We start from the raw sequence: 18699 nt of genomic DNA, 5'->3' as shown, positions 1-18699 counted from the left end.
GTGTAGTTGACTTTAAAGAGGTAGAATTTGGCCCAGTTGTTCAAGTTATGGGGGTTTGTGGCTGTTTGTTTTAAAATGTAGCTCTCCAAATCATCTCTTGTTAAACTTACTTATATATACATGGCAGGTAAAGGCAAGGTATTCAGCTTTTTCTAAGGAATTTAAAGGGGGTGGGGGAATCTGCTGAAGTTAAAATTGTTTATTCCCAAATTTATCAGATTGTTCCAGTAATGCAGTTGAACGGGACATAACTATCAGAAGAAAAATCTTGCCAAGATGTTGACGCCATACAAACGGGGATAAAACATTTGAAATCCTGCTTAATTATTCCGGCGAAGTGAAACACTTTAATTCTATTTCCGTCTTTCCTCTAGTGGTTTTCCCTCCCCAAAACTCTCCTCGCAGATAGTACACCTGCGTTTCTGAGGGAAAAAAAAAAAGTAGGCCATTCCGAAAATCGCCTGTCGGGGCGGTGGGAATCGGGGAGCTCCGTCAGTCCCTGGCACCCCCTGAGGAGAATTCGGCTGGAAACAGGACACGCTTCGTCCTCCTCTTCACCAGAGGAAGATGTACTTCAGAAATACATCATGAATATAAAATGTGTTATTTTTGCCTTAGTTGTTTGAATAACTTCAGGCAGACTCCAGCCCTCAGGCAAAACTTCCATGAAGGGACGGGACACGTCCCGGGAAGGGTCTCAAAAACGAGGATAGAAATTTTGCTGTGTTCTTTGAAGTCGATTTTTAATTTATATTTTTTTTAAGGTCTGAGCGGACTGTTATTATAAAAATGTACCTAAGCAATTAAATGAGAAGTTCAGAACGTGCCTTGACTTGACTTGAACTCTGCGAAATCAGGTAAGATCCCGCCACAGCAAGAAGGGTCCTTGAAGTGCTATTTTTCGCCCAGAGATGCAGTTCGGGTCTGCTCTGGGCAGCCCTCGAGGGACATCCGAGAGCCGGGGCTGCGGGATGCCCACGGCGCGGGGGGGACACTGTGTCCCCTCCGTGTTTTCTGTGTGAGGCAGCAGTGAGCCTGAGGGGCTTCAAAAACTGCGTTTCCCCGCTAAAAAGGTACCACTCCGTCCGGGTGTGAGGAGCACCAAACGGTTCTTCCCTGAGCTCCCCTGTCCTACTTCAGCTGAGATCGCTGTTCTCACCAGAGGAAAACGAAGAGTTATATGAATTGCTTCATTGCCTCGATTACATTTTTTTTTTTTGGTGGTGGCGGTGTGGCTTTGCAGACACGTTTGAGAGGATCGTTTTTCCCAAGCGCTGTAGAAACGATCGGAGAAATTTCGAAAAGTCCACTGTTCTCCCATTATTTTTTTCTTAGTTTTTTTTTCCTAGTTGTTTTTTTTGGTTTTTTTTTCTCCGTTTCCCAAAGAACAAGTAGACCTGCTGAACACCGGAGGAGAGGGAGGAAAAAAAAACAACCCAGAATTATCTTAACGGAGTGGTTAAACCCACAGGTGTAGTGACCGTGGATCTGCGGCGGTGGGAATCAACCCGCCTGGGGGTGGCAATCAACAGTGTGTAGGAGCAAACCTGCAGCCCCCCCACCCCTTAGGTGTTACCACTCGCCGCGGGGATTTCGTGTCCCTAGAGACCAGCAGGCGCCCCGTAAGGTGATATTATAGATACACTCCGCGGCTATACGTTATTAAGCATCGATGCTGATAAGAACGGAACTACAACCCGCAGAGCTGCGTTGGGGAAGCGTTTCCAGCTGAAGTTCCTGCCAGGTGAGGAAGCTTCCCCCCCCGCGCTCGAACAGCTTGCCCCCCGCCTCCCAGACTCCACCAGCACGTCGCTTCTTTCCTCCTGCTCCCGGAAAAGTCACCTTTTCCTCACACGCGGGATCCCTAAAACTGGGAGGGGAAGGAGCGCAGGACGCGGGTACACTCCTCCCAGCGAAGGGGGGAAAAAAAAAAAAGTATCTGGGTTTGTTTGGGCTGGTTTGGCAGGAGTCAGCGCCATCCAGAGCAGACACCTATGCAGGGTGATGGAGATCCCCCCGGCCCGCCGGGACGCCCGCGACGGGCACCTCAAGCGGACTTCACTGCTGTAAAACCGCCAGAGTTCAGGGAAAAAAACAAAAAACCCTCACTTTTCTCCCCCATTGTCTGGGAGAATATCGGGTTTTCATTACGAAATAAGTGTTTCTGCCCGGTTTTCAAGCCGCCCTGAGCAGGTCGGTGCCGGACCCCTGTACGCGCTTCTCCCTCTCTGGAAGGACACATATGATAAATACATAATAATAATAACAGCAGTAGTAGTATATTACATTAAAGTTATTTTTACCGTTAACAATATTATTTCTAATAATAACCACCAGTATTATTAACAGAGAGGAGAGAGAAACCAACCTGCGGGGCACGGACGGCGGTAACCCCGACGGGGGGAGGCGGGGGGTGGACAGACACGGGCGGCGGGGGGGGAAGGCGGGGGATACAGTGGTGCGCGGGGCGCTGCTGCCCCCTGGCGGCGCTGCCGGGAACCGCCCCGCTCCGCACTCGGGGAGCTGCGCGGAGCTGGAGCCAGCGGCGGGGTTACGGTCCGCGCTCCCCCCTCCCCCACCCCCCGCGAGGACAACACAAACAAAATAATCGGAATATGAGTAAAAATAAAGGAAGCTTTCTGCTTTTTAAGAGTTGACCGAAACTGGAAAAACACCGGGAAACGTGTCGGGGCGGTCCCGGCGGCGCGCAGGCGCGGGACGGAGCGGGTCCCGCTGGGGCAGCGGAGGGGCAAAGCGAAAAATAGGGGAAAAGGGGGGAAATTTGGAAACGGCGAGGGGAGGAAGGAAGGGGGGCAGAAATGTTAGGGAAACCGGGCGGAATGAGGGCGAGGAGAGCGGCGGTACCAAGCGCGGCTGTGGAGGCAGGGAGGCGGCCGAAAAAGACGTGAAATGAACGTGAAAAACAACCCGGAACGGGGTAAAAAAAAAGTAAAAAAGTTGTCTCGGTTGTTTTTTTTTTTCACCCCTCCCCCCTATTTTTTGTTTTTTTTTTTTTTTTTTGTTTGTTTGTTTGTTTTTTTAATTTTATCCTCTTTTGGGTGCAAGCAGCGGTTTCGTCAGCCAGGGCAGATGCTCTCCGGCCTCCGAACTTATGCTGGTCTCCGCGGGGACGCCCACAGCAAGGATGCAGCGGCAGCACATAATTTGTTGACAACTTTGTGGGGGGAAAAAAAAAGGTTTGATGAACTGAGTGGAGCTCTCAGCACCGTGGTGTGACATTCAAGACCCGCAGAACCTGGGAGGAAAGTTGACCCACTGGGCAGCTGTGTAAAGTTAATTAATAAAACCCAAAAGGGGAAATTTATTCCAGGCTTTATTCTAACCATAATTTATAAGACCCCCACACCTGGATTCTTCTCCCATTGCTGGTAGGGCAGAACTAGGTTTGGGAGAACAATACTGGGCATGGCTCATGATGACAAAGTGCTTCTCGACCACCCCCCGCCCCAATCCTGCCCATAGAACGAGGTGAGGCTTTGTAGATTCGGGAGAGCTGTCTCAGTGTAATCAGTGCCCATCATCCCTTGGGAAAAGCACAACCTGAGGATTGAGTTCCCCCCAGCCATCTCTTTTGTCACCAGTCACCTACTCCCACCTTCATCAGAAAGCAGAAGGAAAGCTAATCCTCCAAGGGAAATCCACGTTTATTAATGGAAATTAGCTGCACTAAGCATACCCAGCCACTCCCAGTGACAGAGTTTTGCTGCTACCGAGAGTAAAACACCAAGTTTGGGACAAGAGCAGAAAACAGCTATTTCAGGTGCTAGCCTACCCTTTCAAAGCTGTTTTCATTGTGGCTGTGATGAAGAATCAGGGTCTTGTTTCTGCTGCCAGGCCCTGCTTCCCATACAGCCCTTCTCCTGCTTTGCTCGTGATTACTCATCCCAAAAGATGGGAAAATCTAAAATATTGGGCTTTTTTGATTGATTGTTTTGTCTGAATTTTCAGACAGGGCTATAAACGTAAACCCCATTTTATCTGGTATTCAGCAACTGACATTCAAAAGTCAAGCACAATGAAAATAAAGCTCTAAATACTTGAAAACCAAATCATCTTTAATTTGCCTATGGACTGTTGTAATCAAGATTATTTTCCGGACTAAACTTTTCTTCATCCATGGATACAGGTACAATATAGCTAGATGTTCAGCTGCTTCTCCTGAACTGTACGTATCAAAGTGCCCATTGTATACATTTGCCAAATAGAAATCAGACAATTAATAAAATAAAATTAAAAGTCCATTCTCTGTTAAATGCTTTTTGAAAGAGTAAGATCAAAAGTGACATGTAGTATTTTTTTCCTGCTGTGTCTGAAGCAGTATTTGTAAATGTTAGATATGAGATGCCGAAAACCTATATTAAGGCTTGGAGATACTGTCCCTCCCTTCAATTCTTAGATGTAGTTTTGAGGATCCTCAGGTTTTCCATATATTTAGGGTAAAATTAAAACTGTTAGGCTGCAATATAGACATTCACTTTCTCAGACTGAGCAGCTACAACAGATAAAAACACCACTACTGTTGCTTTTGTTATGTATTAAGTTACTGACAAAGTAAATTAATATGTTACAGAGGTACAAATATGAAATATCAAACTTAAGTTCATGATTCCTTTTCTTTCCATTAATTTTATTACACTTTTAAATTTCAGATATTTACCTTTTAGAAATGTTGAGCAATACTGAGACCATGTAGTTCTTTATTTTAGGATTAAAATGTAGAGCCAGAACATATTCAGCTCTGCTGCTCCATACAGATATCATGCTAAAACTCTTTCTTACAGCATATTGGCACCCCAAGAGCTTCCCTTTCTGGGCCAGAGGTGATCTTGTAAGATCACTGCTTCTCTTAATGCGGTAAAGCCTCTTGACTTGGGGCATAAGAAATTACAAGCAATTCCACTAAATTTCCCCAAAGCAAGAGACAATCTTCAATCTTTGAAGTACAATCCACAACACCCATGAGGGACCAGACCACAACTGCAATGGTTTCAAAGCACATTGCAAACATTTACGAGATTTAAAAATTTATTAAGCACACATTTCAAAATTCAGGTCTTTATGTATTTAGTGATTTTAAAAAGTGGATGAAAGCAGCATTTTATCTCTGAGGCTGATGCTCAGTGGGAAACTGAGATTCTGTCCAACAGACCAACTTGTAACACCTTATTTCAGCTGTGAAGAGGTGAATATTTCCATCGATGGAATTGGCTTCCATGGAAGAAGGAAGTATTTTAAACAAAATTGCAATTACATTGTTTTTTCTACTCCCTGTTACTTGTTACAATTCACAGTTAAAAATATTTGCCAGGCCAGAAAGAGACAATTAGTCACTCTCTGGAGTATCAGCTGTAAACATTACTTTTTTGGCTGCACCAGTTAAAATAATACTTATCAAATTTCCAGAAGAGATTAACTGAAACAAGCACCTGACCTTAGAAAATACAGATTTCTTCTTTTAAAAACATTTTTAACAACAAACTGATAATCCCTCAATTTCCTGCAAGTGATCATTTGCCTCCCTCGCCGCTCCTAAAAAGAGCTCAGCCTTTAAAACTGGAGGAAAAGAATGTAATTAACTAAACAATAACAGCAACTGAAACATGAAACACTACTTGCAGTTTTTGCTCTCAAAGGGGAAAGAGTCAGACAGTCAAATAAGAATTATGCTATTATTAGCATTTCTTCCTAGGAAGAAATCCATGCGTCTTGGTAATAGGCGGCAATATTGGAAGATAGTGTTGAATTAAACTGTTTATTTTGTGATTTATTTAGTTAAAGAAAAAAGAATGTTTACATGTTTACAGATAGGCATTTTTTTTCACAACTGTAGGCATCTCCTGCTACATACATTTTCTTTACAGATTGACATCGATATTTTAAAATGGGTCTCATGTGAAGAACAGAGCTATTGCGGGATCTCTGAAGAATATTTATTTTCTGCATTGAATGGTTTTGTTCTTGGGAAAGGGGCAGCGGTTTTCCTTCACTATTGAAATTGAATATCGTTACACGATACAACTGTGTGTGAGTTGGAGGGACTGAACAGCAGGGTCCAATGGACCTAGCCTGTCCTCGGCATCTGCAGGGGATTCCAGCAGCGATGGCAACGGGGAGGAGGTCTGGCAGAGAAGGAGAGCGAGCCAGCTGTGGATGTTTACTCCCCTGAGCAACAAAAATACATGATCCAACCAAGTATGTATTACACACTTTCCCCTGATACCTGACGATTATTGATAGGTTTGTGAGATCTCACGGCGTGAGATCTTGGTTTGTTTTCAAACCCTCTACACCATGCTGCCAAATGGGGGACACAGCGTGTGTCGACTCTCGTTTCCTCCCAACGTCCTTGTACGTTTTCTTTTCTTCTCAGATGGCACTGATGATTGGGTTTTCAGATTAAGGCTAACTGTTGACATTCCCCTATAAAACCTTCCTTCTCTCAGCATATTGCGCTTGTAACAAAGGTGGCTTTTCACTACTTCCCACCATATTGTAGCCATTCAATGGCAACAACAACAACCCCCTTGCTGAATTGTCCAAACATTGATTCTCACATTTGCTACTGCTAGATTATTATAACATGTTTGTTCAGCACTCAGCGTGGGATTTCTTGCCTGTTACCCACAGCTTGTCTGGAAAGCAGAGGTGTCCCAAGTAAATCACAATCATCTGTCCTTTGATCACCCTTCTGCCCTCTTACATGAAGTATTGCGTTTCTTCAGTAAGCTGCTCACAGCTTCCCTCCTCACCTTCACCCATCCCAACTAATTAAGTCTGTATTTGTCCTGCCCACTCTGCTGAATCTACCCTCAGTTGCTGACAGGTTTCTCCTTAAGAATTCTGTGACCTCTATTACACACGCCCTGATCTGCCTCTGTCTTAAATACTACGTCCTACCTTCTTTCTAAATCCCATCTCTCAGGTCACTACACTTTCTGGCTTCTTCTCACTCAGATGGCCTTTATTTAACATTTCTTTCCAGCTAAAAGCAACCCAATGAACTCTTAGTGCTAAGACTTTAAGACCATCTTAGTGCATGAAGAGAACAATAACCTTAATTCACACTACCATTAAACTTGTTTTTTTCCCCAGCAAATTAAATGGAAAATCATCGCTCCCCAATAGTTGCACATACTAGAAAAACGTCATTTTTCTTCAGTGATATGTCAGTAACATGATAAAACTTACCAAATTGCATGGATTAGAGTAATAGAGACAGCACTGGGTCAGGTTTTGTTTTCTCGCTGTCTTTTATATTTAGGTCGTAAGTTTAGTTCACTGTATGAAATGAACAATAAGATCTTCGCTTTTGATCATGAGATAAACCCCACATCATATGATATCACTCTGTGTAACTTTGCTTCTTTGTAAAAAAGAAGCATGGGAAGCACACATATTAAGTGTTAAAATTGCCACTCTGCAGTAAGGTGACTGAAGGCTCTCGGTGGTAATTTGCCTTTTTGAAGAACATGTCAAAGTCAATGTGGCTGTTGGGCACTAAAAACTAATTGCTGTGCCTTGAAATCCACTGTCACCATTGTTTTCTCAAGGAAAATGTGCTTGCAGAAGGTAAATTGGGGTGATGCACCTGTGCATTTTTCAGCATGAGGGGAAATGCATGGCTTTCCTCATGCATCCTTGAGCTGATGGAAAAGGGAGGCAGCATTGTGACGACCACCTTCCAAGTGTCAGGCAATGCAAAGAGCCGTCTGCTTGTCCTGTCACCACAAGCTCTCTTAATGTGGTGTTCCAGTTCTTTGTCTTTTCAGTGATTTATTGATGGAGGTTGCAGTTTTGCCACTTAGGAATTGCAAAGGTCACAGCTACAAAGTCTTTCGGTTTGCTAAACAACAAATCCACACCAAAATTTGCAGAAGAGAGTCAAAATGCAAGCAAAGTTAGTGGATGCCGTATCTAAAGTCTTGTTTGTTTGTTTGTTTTTTAATAAAAGCTTTCACTCCTCACACTTATTTCTCCAGAATCCAAACCTTTGTGACTGACAAAATCAGCTCTGGAGATTTATACTTCAGCCAACACATCATCTATTATCCACCTTTGTTTTATCATTGATTTCTGTAGACTGAAGACAATCTTTTTTGATGGTAGCATTGTGCAAGTGCTCTTAGGGGAAAAAAAGAGTAATTTGTTCCTTCTTTTCGATTGTATGTTGCTTGTTCTCCAGCCTTGCACAAAATGTGAACTGTTGACACATTTCATTAGTTATTTATTGAACAGCACACTCAGGCAATTTTGAATAGTTTTGCTTGTGTGCTATGCTTTTGGGATTGTGTTTATTGTCTACTGTGTCAAGAAAGACACACCAAAAAGTCTCACTCACGATACATTTTGAAACAAGTAATTTTCTAGGACACCATCTTGCTGTCTGTGACCAAAAATTGATGTTTTGTCGTGAAAAGTATCTGATTTTATACACAGACTTTCAGGTCTTTTCAGCCTCAGAACAAGGATGACACTGACTGCAAATAGCAGAATAATTGGTTTCGCAAAACTTAGCTCTTCCTGCAATATTTTTTTTTTTTTTAAAGCATATCAGGTGTGTGTTTGAAGCTACTCAGGACTATTTTTCAGCAAGATCTTGAGTTGCTGTGAATGAAAATCAATTTTTGTTTCTCAAAATGTGTACATTACTTCCAGTAACAACCCTTTTTGTATTAAAGGGTTGTACCTTTAATGTACCAAGAACATTTCTGAGTTGCTCAGGATAAAGTTTCTATCTTCCTGTATAGTTCTAAATTTTTTTAGAATGTCATGTTACTCAGGACAAATTAAATAATGAATTTAACATCAATCTGAGACAGTATAATGAAGAAAATTATGTATGATTAATCACGAAGAAACTCAAGGATGGCAGTGCAACTAGTGCCAATTCACAGTTTTACAGAAAATGGTTTTAATCAAAGAAACGTGACTTCAGTTTTTATGAGATAACTGGGTTGACTGGTAAGAGTAACTGAATAGTTCTGCCCAATGTTTTTTGACTTAGCAATGCACGACAGTCTGACTGAAGACTATCAGGCTATTAATGAAGCACACGTTACTATGAATTAGGAACTGGTCAACCAGAAGACCTCAAAAAATTTGCATTAGCGGAATATGTGGCATCAGTGTCACATAAGTGTCTTCTGGCAGGATTCCCACTGATCCATTGATGACTCTGTTCTTTCCAATATTTTATTAACTATGTGAAACTAAATTAAAAATCATGACTGGCAATTTTTGCAGATGCTAAAAGCTTTGGACAAGAGAGAAAAAATGTCACTTACAGGGGAGTCATAGAGCGTATTCTAGGTTTGTAGCTAATTTGGGTCAGTCAAAGCATTTTCTAGTCCATGCAAGCCAAATGCAAAGTCATGCATCATGGGACAACAATTGCAAACACCTGCAGAGTGGTCGTTCTTTTGAAAAGCAATAACATTGTAGAGGTTCAGAATCGACAGGCAACTCAACAGTAATTCTCATCTTGAGAGTGCTGGAAAAAGACTAATCTGTTCTCAAATGGTGATAAGGAATTAGTGTGTACAGAAAGATCAGTTTGCATTTTCGTACAACTCGGGAACAGTGTGTCACAACCAGGACATTGTCTCATGTTCGCACATTCTCACGTCCACCTTTTAAAATGGAAGCTGAAAAATTGGAGAGCACTATTTGAATGCTGAGGAAAACAAAAGTCTAATTCAGGCACCTAAATGTATATCTGTCTACCAAGAAGAGAAAAAAAAAAAGACTTGCTTATACGACATAAGTAGCTTTACAGGGAGAAATGTGAGGGTCTTCTTTGGAGGAGGCCAAAAATGTAGATGAAAAGCAGTATTTGTCAAGAGTAGGCATGTATCTTTAATGAACAGAGGACACTACCAGTAGAAGGGAAGATAAGAGCTCTGTAAGCCTTGCTATCCTGCCTCAGAGGCGTATTTCAGCATGTTAGTAAGCTCAGTGTTGGGTGTCATGTGAAAATCTACATCCCACAAGACACAAGAAATGAGCTGAGACAATCTCAGGTTCCATCTGGTTTTCTAACCTGAGGGGATTGCTTAAACCATCTAACTTTATAAACACTTAATTTAGGAGGCTGTTCCCTGTAGATACTCAATAGTCACTGGAGGGAGACAGAGTCCTCCATGAGAGCATGTAGGGACTGTTTTCAGGAGGAGCCTTTTGTTGGTGGTGGTTTTTTGTTTGTTTGTTTGTTTGACAGCTGCATGGGGTGTCCAGAAAGAGAACAATTTCCTGATACTGGTGGTAAGTCAGGGGTGGCATGGTGCTGATGTATGTATATTATCCCCTCCATCTCAAGCTCCTTGGCAGCTGGAGGCAGCTGGAACACAGTACTTACCCAGGCAGGGAGGGGAACAGGACACCCCAAAAGTGTTGTCCTGAGTGTCCCAGGAAGCACAGTGGTCTCCAAGAGGAGGACGGTCCAGGAGCAGGTGGTATTTCAGGTGCAGTGTCTGTGCAGAAGCAAATGAAGACAGGGTAATTGAAGGACTAAACTCCACTCTGGAACAGCATCAGATGTCAACATGAACGGCATGCCTGGTTATTTGGATGCACAGCATAAATTTCTGGGACAGGAGTGTCAGACAGCCAGCTTGTGAGGCTCAGTTTTATCTGCTTCTGTTGTTTGTGAGGGAGACGTGGCATTCTGCTGCAGGCAATGGGAGCCAAAGAGGGGAGCAAAAGCTGGCAGCACAGAAAGAATCCAGCTTTTCTTCATGCAAAACCAAGACGTGAGATTATGTTCCTGTAAAAGCAAAAATTCCAGCTGCCAAACCACACGCATCTCTACACGGCAAGGTAAATCAAAGCATGGAGAAAATTTCCTGTGTTTCCAGTGTACAGGCAGCCCATATTTTTGTGCAACTGTGAAATCAAGATCTCCAGGAGCTGCCCCCTTCCTCTTCGCTGAATCATTCGCGTTCAAAACATGATGTCCAAGCTGTGGTGCACAGTTTGGGACTGAGCCTGCCTGATGACCGCCCTAGTGCCAATGCCACGGCCCGGTGGCAGTGCTGTACACGGCTACACCAGAGCTGGTCAGTGAGTAAGTGATCTGGTAACACCTGCTTCCATCCTGCTCTACCCAAGACCCACAGCAGCTCAGGTCCAGGTTCAACAGTGGTCCACAAGGTAGTAATGAAAATGAAAAAAGAAGCTGGAGCCTCTCTGCTGTGAGGGCAGGCTGAGAGAGCTGGGGGGGTTTAGCCTGGAGAAGAGAAGGCTCCGGGGAGACCTTCCAGCCCCTTCCAGTCCCTAAAGGGGCTCCAGGAAAGCTGGGGAGCGGCACTTCATCAGGGAATGGAGTGATAGGACTAGGGGCAATGGTTTTAAACTGGAAGAGGGGAGATTTAGATGAGATTTGAGGAGAAAATTCTTTGCTGCGAGGGTGGTGAGGCACTGGCCCAGGTTGCCCAGAGAAGCTGTGGCTGCCCCATCCCTGGAGGGGTTCAAGGCCAGGTTGGACGGGGCTTGGAGCAACCTGGTCAGCGGGAGGTGCCCCTGCCCAGGGCAAGGGGGTGCGACTGGAGGATCTTTAAGGTCCATTCCAACCCAAACCATTCTATGATTCTATGATAACAGGATTTATATCCTTGTGTCCTCCTTCCCTGAGTAGAAAGGAAAAATAATACTTAGCATAGAGATATCTTTAGGAGTGTTATTTTTTACAAAAGCATTGATTAAGGCAATAAAAAATCCCATTCAAAAGCAGAAACACTTCCTGCAGACAGGATCTTTCAAACGATGGGGTGTCTCCAGATACGGAATACTGTGTCTGATTCAACTGACTCCTCGCCATGCTTCGCTTCAGGCTGACTGAGGAGCAACCAGCCTCAGGTCCTGGGAGTGAACTGGTGAGCTGGAAAGCCTCTGGCTCACATACAAGGGAGTGAGGGTGTCTTGAAAAAGATTTCAAAAGGTGGTTTTGAAGTACAAGATGCAATACAACCAAGGTACAGAACAAGATATTAGCACTAAAAAACCCCCATCTATCTTGTCTATACAATTTCTACAGCAACTCTTTCACTCTAAATAGTGCCATCAGGATGGGCCCGGTTGGAGCTCTCCCTGAACTGCAGCTGGACCGCAGGCCAGGTGACTCTCCTCTTGAGCTGGGATCCCTCTCAAGGTTTGATATTCCTTACATGAGACTAAGAGATCCTTCCCTACCCAAGGCAGATTGCCTACCTGCAATAGATTCTCCATAAGAGACTGATAGCATGCTGTATCAATGCTATGAAACATCACTAACCCATAGAGTTAATATTATTCTAAACATTCTATGGATAATTCCATGAGACATAAACCATTGTTCAAGCCTGAGACTGAGATCGGAGCCAGCTGCACCAAGGCTCCAAAAAGAAAGCAGGGGGGTCCACTCTGAACTTTGGAACTCAATGGCAGGGCCCTCTTTACTGTGCGTCTCTGGTCTCTGGGTGAACCCTTCTAGCTTGAGTCTAACTCCATTTTCCTTTGTATGTTTCTGCCATGCAGTAATTCATAAGGTGAACCATGCCATCAAACTTATTGAAAGTTGTCAAACCACTGTTAAACTGAGTTAAATTCCATCAAACTTAATGAACTGTCAAATTATTATTTTACCTTAATAAACCATAATGCGGCTTCTCTCTTTCGAGTGAGATGCATTACACTCACCCGTGACAAATATGTACCGAAGAGTGATTACCAACTACAACCACCAGTTCATGTGTGACCACCATCAGAAACTGTATTTTCAACACTCTCTTTCAATATTCTACAAGACCTGAGCACACGCGATGTGATCACTGCTTCTCTTCAGGGAGTATCGACTGCACTCCTATGCGAGTCATCTTTATAACGCTTCTTACACTAAGAGGGGGGAGTGAAACTGGATGATCTTTAAGGTCCCTGCCAAGCCAAACCATTCTACGATTCTATGATAATATCTTTATCAATGACCTGCATGAGGGGGTCGAGTGCACCTTCAGTAAGTTTGCAGAGGACACCGAGTTGGGAGGGAGTGTTGATCTGCTGGAGGGTAGGAAGGCTCTACAGAGGGATCTGGACAGGTTGGAATGTTGGGCCGAGGCCAGCAGCGTGAGGTTCAATAAGGCCAAGCGCTGGGTACTGCACCTGGGTCACAACAACTGTCAGAAAAGGACCTGGGGGTGTCGGTCAACAGCCAGCTGAATACGAGGCAGCAGTGTGCCCAGGTGGCCAAGAAGGCCAGCAGCATCCTGGCCTGTATCAGGAACAGTGTGGTGAGTAGGACCAGGGCAGTGATCATCCCCCTGTACTTGTCACCAGTGAGGCCCCACCTCGAGTGCTGTGTCCAGTTTAGGGCCCCTCACCACAAGAAAGACATTGAGGAGCTGGAGAGGGTCCAGACAAGGGCAACGGAGTCTGGAGAAGAAGTCTTATGAGGAGCGGCCGAGGGAGCTGGGGTTCTTCAGCCTGCAGAAAAGGAGGCTGAGGGGAGACCTTCTTGCTCTCCACAACTACCTGAAAGGAGGTTTTAGGGGTCACAGAATCATAGAATCGCCTAGGTTGGAAGGGACCTTTCAGATCATCTAGCCCAACCGTCAACCTAACTCTGACAAAAAACCATCTCTAAACCGTATCTCTAAGCACTATGTCTATCCACCTTTTAAATACCTCCAGGGATGGTGCCTCAACTACTTTCCCGGGCTGCCTGCTCCAATGCTGCGTAAAAATTTTTCCTAATATCCAATCTAAACCTCCCTTGGTGCAACATGAGGCCTTTTCCTCTTGTTCTGTTGCCTGTTACCTGGGAGAAGAGACTTGTGGTTTTGGCCACATTGTCCAATGGCCGGCAACAGATGTTCCCCCGCAGCCTCTCGTGCATGGGGAGGAGGGGGAGAGAAAAAGAGAGATTTACGAGTTTAGAAGAAACTAAACTACTTTAATAAAATATTAAGAATAAAATAAAAAGGAAAATACTGAAATAGATACGCTATAGACAAAACTGCATTAAGCTCCCAGGATGACGTCACCGGCAGGCACTGGGGAAGACCCAGACTGGACTTAGTGACGAGCAGGACCCCAGAAGACCACCAATGGACATGGATGTGCATGCGTCAAGGACATTTACATATAGTAATGAGTTCTAGGTAATAATAGGAATGTGTTAATAATTTCTGGGAAATGTAATTAAGATGTATATTCCGCTTGCTTCTAACCTTTGTAGTTGAGCAACCCGGCTTGCACATTAGGCGAAGGGGTTCCTGGTCTGCCCAGCGCTGCAATAAAGAATGCCTGCTTTCTAACACTCCAAAATTGAGTCTTAGAGAGTCCTTAATCGTGGGCTTACGGTATCGCCACCGCTGGTGCAGCCACTCTCCACCCCTCCCGGCACCCCGAGCGTGCCTGGGGGAGGTACTGAACGGAGCGTGAACAAAGGATTAGATATATAAGAAAGCCAAGTTTGCAATAAAGAGAGAGCTTAACTTAACTCTTCAAGGAGAGTCTTGTCGTTTGTCCGTCCCGACTGAAACGGCAGGCTACACATTTAGCAAAAGCTACCTGGCTAGACAACACCAGGGGAACTACCAGTCGAGCTGGCCCTGCCCAAACAAAACTTCCACGGCCCGTAGAAGGGGATAAAGTCCCCGAAGTGCACATGAAGAATACGTTAGGGAAGACAGTCGGGGTTAGTCCTGCCTCAGGCAAAGGCAAACCCACCCATGGGAGTGCTTTTGCCCAAGGACCTGGGTGTGCTTGGTGGGTGATGCGGAACGATGGGGAAGTCCGATGTGCACCTCATGGGGATCTGATTTTGGGTGAGAATAGCCAAGGAATCAAATTGCATGATGTTAATTGCTAAGTAACCCTGCCACTGTGTCCTTATTACTCTAATTGCTATCGGTGGTACTACAGTAAGAATCACCCAAGTTAAGGACAGATGGACTTGCGTGAAAAAACGAGTAAAGCGCAGCGATGATGGGATCAGAACTGACCTCAGCAGCTGGTGCCCAGCGGCTTCGTCAAGATCTACACCTTCAGCCCATGGACTGTGGGCATGAGCCGCACCGTGTACACCAGCCACAGGTTCCAACAATACAGCGTGCAACAGTCCAGCCCCACACAGCACCTCACCTGCCCTGAGAGACCGTTCTGACAGATGGAGCCCAAAGCCATGCATTAAGTCACAGAACCATAGAATCATTTAGGTAGGAAAAGACCCTTGGGATCCTCTACAAAGTTCTCCCTTACACCATATCCCTCAACGCCACATCTAAACGACTCTTAAACACATTCCGGGATGGTGACTCCACCACCTCCCTGGGCAGCCTATTCCAGTGTCTGACCACTCTTTCTGTGAAGAATTTTTCCCTTATGTCCAGCCGAAGCCTACCCTGTTGCAGCTTGTAGCCATTCCCTCTTGTTCTATCGCCAATTACCTGTGAGAAGAGACCAGCACCAACCTCTCTACAATGGCCTTTCAAGTAGTTGTAGAGAGCGATGAGGTCTCCCCTCAGCCTCCTCTTCCTCAAACTAAACCCTCCCAGCTCCTTCAATCGCTCCTCATCAGATTTATTCTCCAGGCCCTTCACCAGCTTCGTTGCCCTCCTCTGCACTCGCTCCAGCACCTCGAGATCTCTCTCGTGTTGAGGTGCCCCGAACTGGACACAATACTCAAGGGGTGGCCTCACCAGTGCTGAGTACAGGGGGACAATCACCTCCCTCCTCCTGCTGGTCACACTATTTCTAATACAAGCCAGGAGGCCATTGGCCCTCTTGGCCACCTGGGCACACTGCTGGCTCACGTTCAGCCGCTTGTCAATTAGAACCCCCAGGTCCTTTTCTGCCAGGCAGCTCTCCAGCCACACTGCCCCAAGCCTGCAGCGATGCATGGCGTTCTTGTGGCCCAAGTGCAGGACCCGGCACTTGGCCTTGGTGAAGCTCATACCGTTAGCATTGGCCCATCGGTCCAATCTATCCAAGTCTCTCTGTAGAGCCTCCCTATCCTCACGGAGATCAACACTCCCGCTTAGCTTCGCGTCATCTGCAAACTTGCTGATGATACACTCCATGTCCTTATCAAGGTCATCGACACAGATGTTGAACAGAAATGGTCCCAACACCGAGCCCTGAGGGACACCACTTGTGACCGGCCGCCGACTGGATTTAACTCCATTGACCACCACTCTTGGGGACCGCCCAGCCAGCCAGTGCTTGATCCAGCCGATCGTATGCTCATCCAGGCCACGAGCCGCCAGTTTTTCCATGAGAATTCTATGGGGGACAGTGTCAAATGCTTTTTGAAAGTCTAGGTAGACAATGCCCACAGCCTTTCCCTCATCCAACAATCGGGTCATCTTGTCATAGAAGGAGATCAGGTTCGTCAGGCAGGACCTGCCTTTCCTAAACCCATGCTGACTGGGCCTGATCCCCTGCTTGTCCATTATATGACTTGTAATGGCACTCAAGATGGTCTGCTCCATGAGCTTCCCTGCTAGCGAGGTCAGACTGACAGGCCTACAGTTTCCCGGATCCTCCTTTCTGCCTTTTTTGTAGACGGGCCCTACGTTTGCTACCCTCCAGTCCATTGGGACCTCCCCAGTTAGCCATGACTTCAGGTAGATCATGGAAAGTGGCTTGGCGAGCACGTCTGCCAACTCTTTCAGCACTCTTGGATGTAACCCACCCGGTCCCATAGACTTGTGCGCATCCAAGCGGCGTAGCAGGTCACTATTCACTTCCTCTTTCATTGTGAGGACCTCCTTCAGCTTCCCCTCCCTGTCTCCTAGCTCACGAGGCTGGGTGCCCAGGGAACAGCTAGTTCCACTGCTAAAGACTGAGGCAAAGTAGGCATTGAGCACCTCAGCCTTTTCCTCATCCTTTGTGACTCTGTTTCCCTCTGCATCCAATAAGGGAGGGAGATTTTCCCTAATCCTCCTTTTGTTGTTAATGAATTTATAGAAACATTTTTTGTTATCCTTAACAGCTGTAGCTAGGTTGAGCTCTAGCTGCGCTTTGGCTCTCCTAATTTTCTCCCTGCATAGCTTCGCTATATCCTTATAGTCTTCATGAGAGACCGACCTGCCCCCTCTTCCAGAGGTCATAGACTCTCCTTTTGTTCTTGAGGTCCAGCCAAAGGTCCCTACTTAGCCAGGCCGGTCTCCTTCCCCGCCTACTTGTTTTTCGGCACACAGGGACAGCCTCCTGCTGTGCCTTTAAAACTTCTCTCTTGCAGTATGTCCAGCCTTCCTGGGCTTCTATATCCTTCAGGGCAGCCTCCCAAGGGATTTTGTCCAGCAGTCTTCTCAACGGGTCAAAATTTGCCCCCCGGAAGTCTAGGGCGGCACTTGTGCTAACCCCTCTCCTTGTTTCCCCAAGAATCAGAAGTTCGATCATCTCACGATCACTGTGCCCTAGACGGCCACCAGCCTTTACTTCCCCCACAAGATCTTCCCTGTTCACGAGAAGCAGGTCCAGGAGGGCACCTTCCCTCGTCGGCTCGCTTACCAGCTGTGTGAGGAAGTTCTCTTCCACACATTCCAGGATCCTCCTGGATTGCTCCCTCTCTGCTGTGTTGTATTCCCAGCAGAGACCCGGCAGGTTCAAGTCCCCCACAAGAACAACGGCAAGTGACTGCGAGATTTCCCCCAGCTGCTTACAGAAAGCTTCGTCCGCCTCACTGCTTCGGTCGGGAGGTCTGTAGCAGACTCCCACAGCGATATCGGCTTTATCGGCCCTTAACCTCATCCAAACGCTCTCCACCCCATCATCAGTATACTTGATTTCCGAGCTCTCATAGCATTCTCTAATATACAGGGCCACTCCTCCGCCTCTCCTTTCCTGTCTGTCCCTCCTGAAGAGCTTGTCGCCATCGCTTGTGGCACTCCAGTTGTGTGAGGCATCCCACCACGTTTCTGTGATAGCCACTAGGTCATAGTTTCCCTGGTGCATCATGGCTTCAAGCTCCCCCTGTTTGTTGCGCATACTGCGTGCATTGGTATAGAAGCACTTCAGATGTGCCAATGACTCCAGCACCCTTTTGTGAGTGTGGGCCCCATTTCCCACCAGACCCCTCTCAGGTGCTTCCATGATTTCTAAAGGTCTCTCCCTTCTCTCACATGAAATGGCAGAGGGAGAGTCCTCGCTAGCCCACCATCCTTCAAGCCCTGGCATGCCTCCCTTGGGTTTATTCCTGACAGGCCCAGTTATCGCCCCTTCCCCCCTCATATCTAGTTTAAAGCCCTGTCAACGAGCCTTGCTAACTCCTGCCCCAAAATTCTTTTCCCTTCCTGAGACAGGTGCCTTCCACCTGCCACCAGCAGGTCAGGTGACTCCTATAGCAGCCTGTGATCAAAGAACCCAAAGCCCTGCCGATAACACCAGTCCCGGAGCCACGAGTTGACCTTTTGCCTCTTCCTGTTAATTTCCTCATTCACGATTGCCACTGAAGGGATGGAGGAGAATACAACTTGTGTTCCTGATCCCTCAAGCCGCCGCCCCAAGGCTCAAAAATCTCTTTTAATTGATTTTGGGCTCCTTCTACCCACTTCATCACTACCCACCTGAAATACTAAGAGGGGGTAATAGTCAGAGGAGTTTACTAGGGCCGGAAGTTTGTCCAACTCATCCCTGACCCGTGCCCCAGGGAGGCAGCAGACTTCCCTGTGAAGTGGGTCTGGACGGCACATTGGCCCCTCC

Source organism: Rissa tridactyla, chromosome Z (assembly GCF_028500815.1).
Source record: "Rissa tridactyla isolate bRisTri1 chromosome Z, bRisTri1.patW.cur.20221130, whole genome shotgun sequence".
Classification (NCBI taxonomy): Eukaryota; Metazoa; Chordata; class Aves; order Charadriiformes; family Laridae; genus Rissa; species Rissa tridactyla.
The sequence above is the reverse complement of the archived record's forward strand: the minus strand, read 5'-3'. Positions refer to the sequence as shown.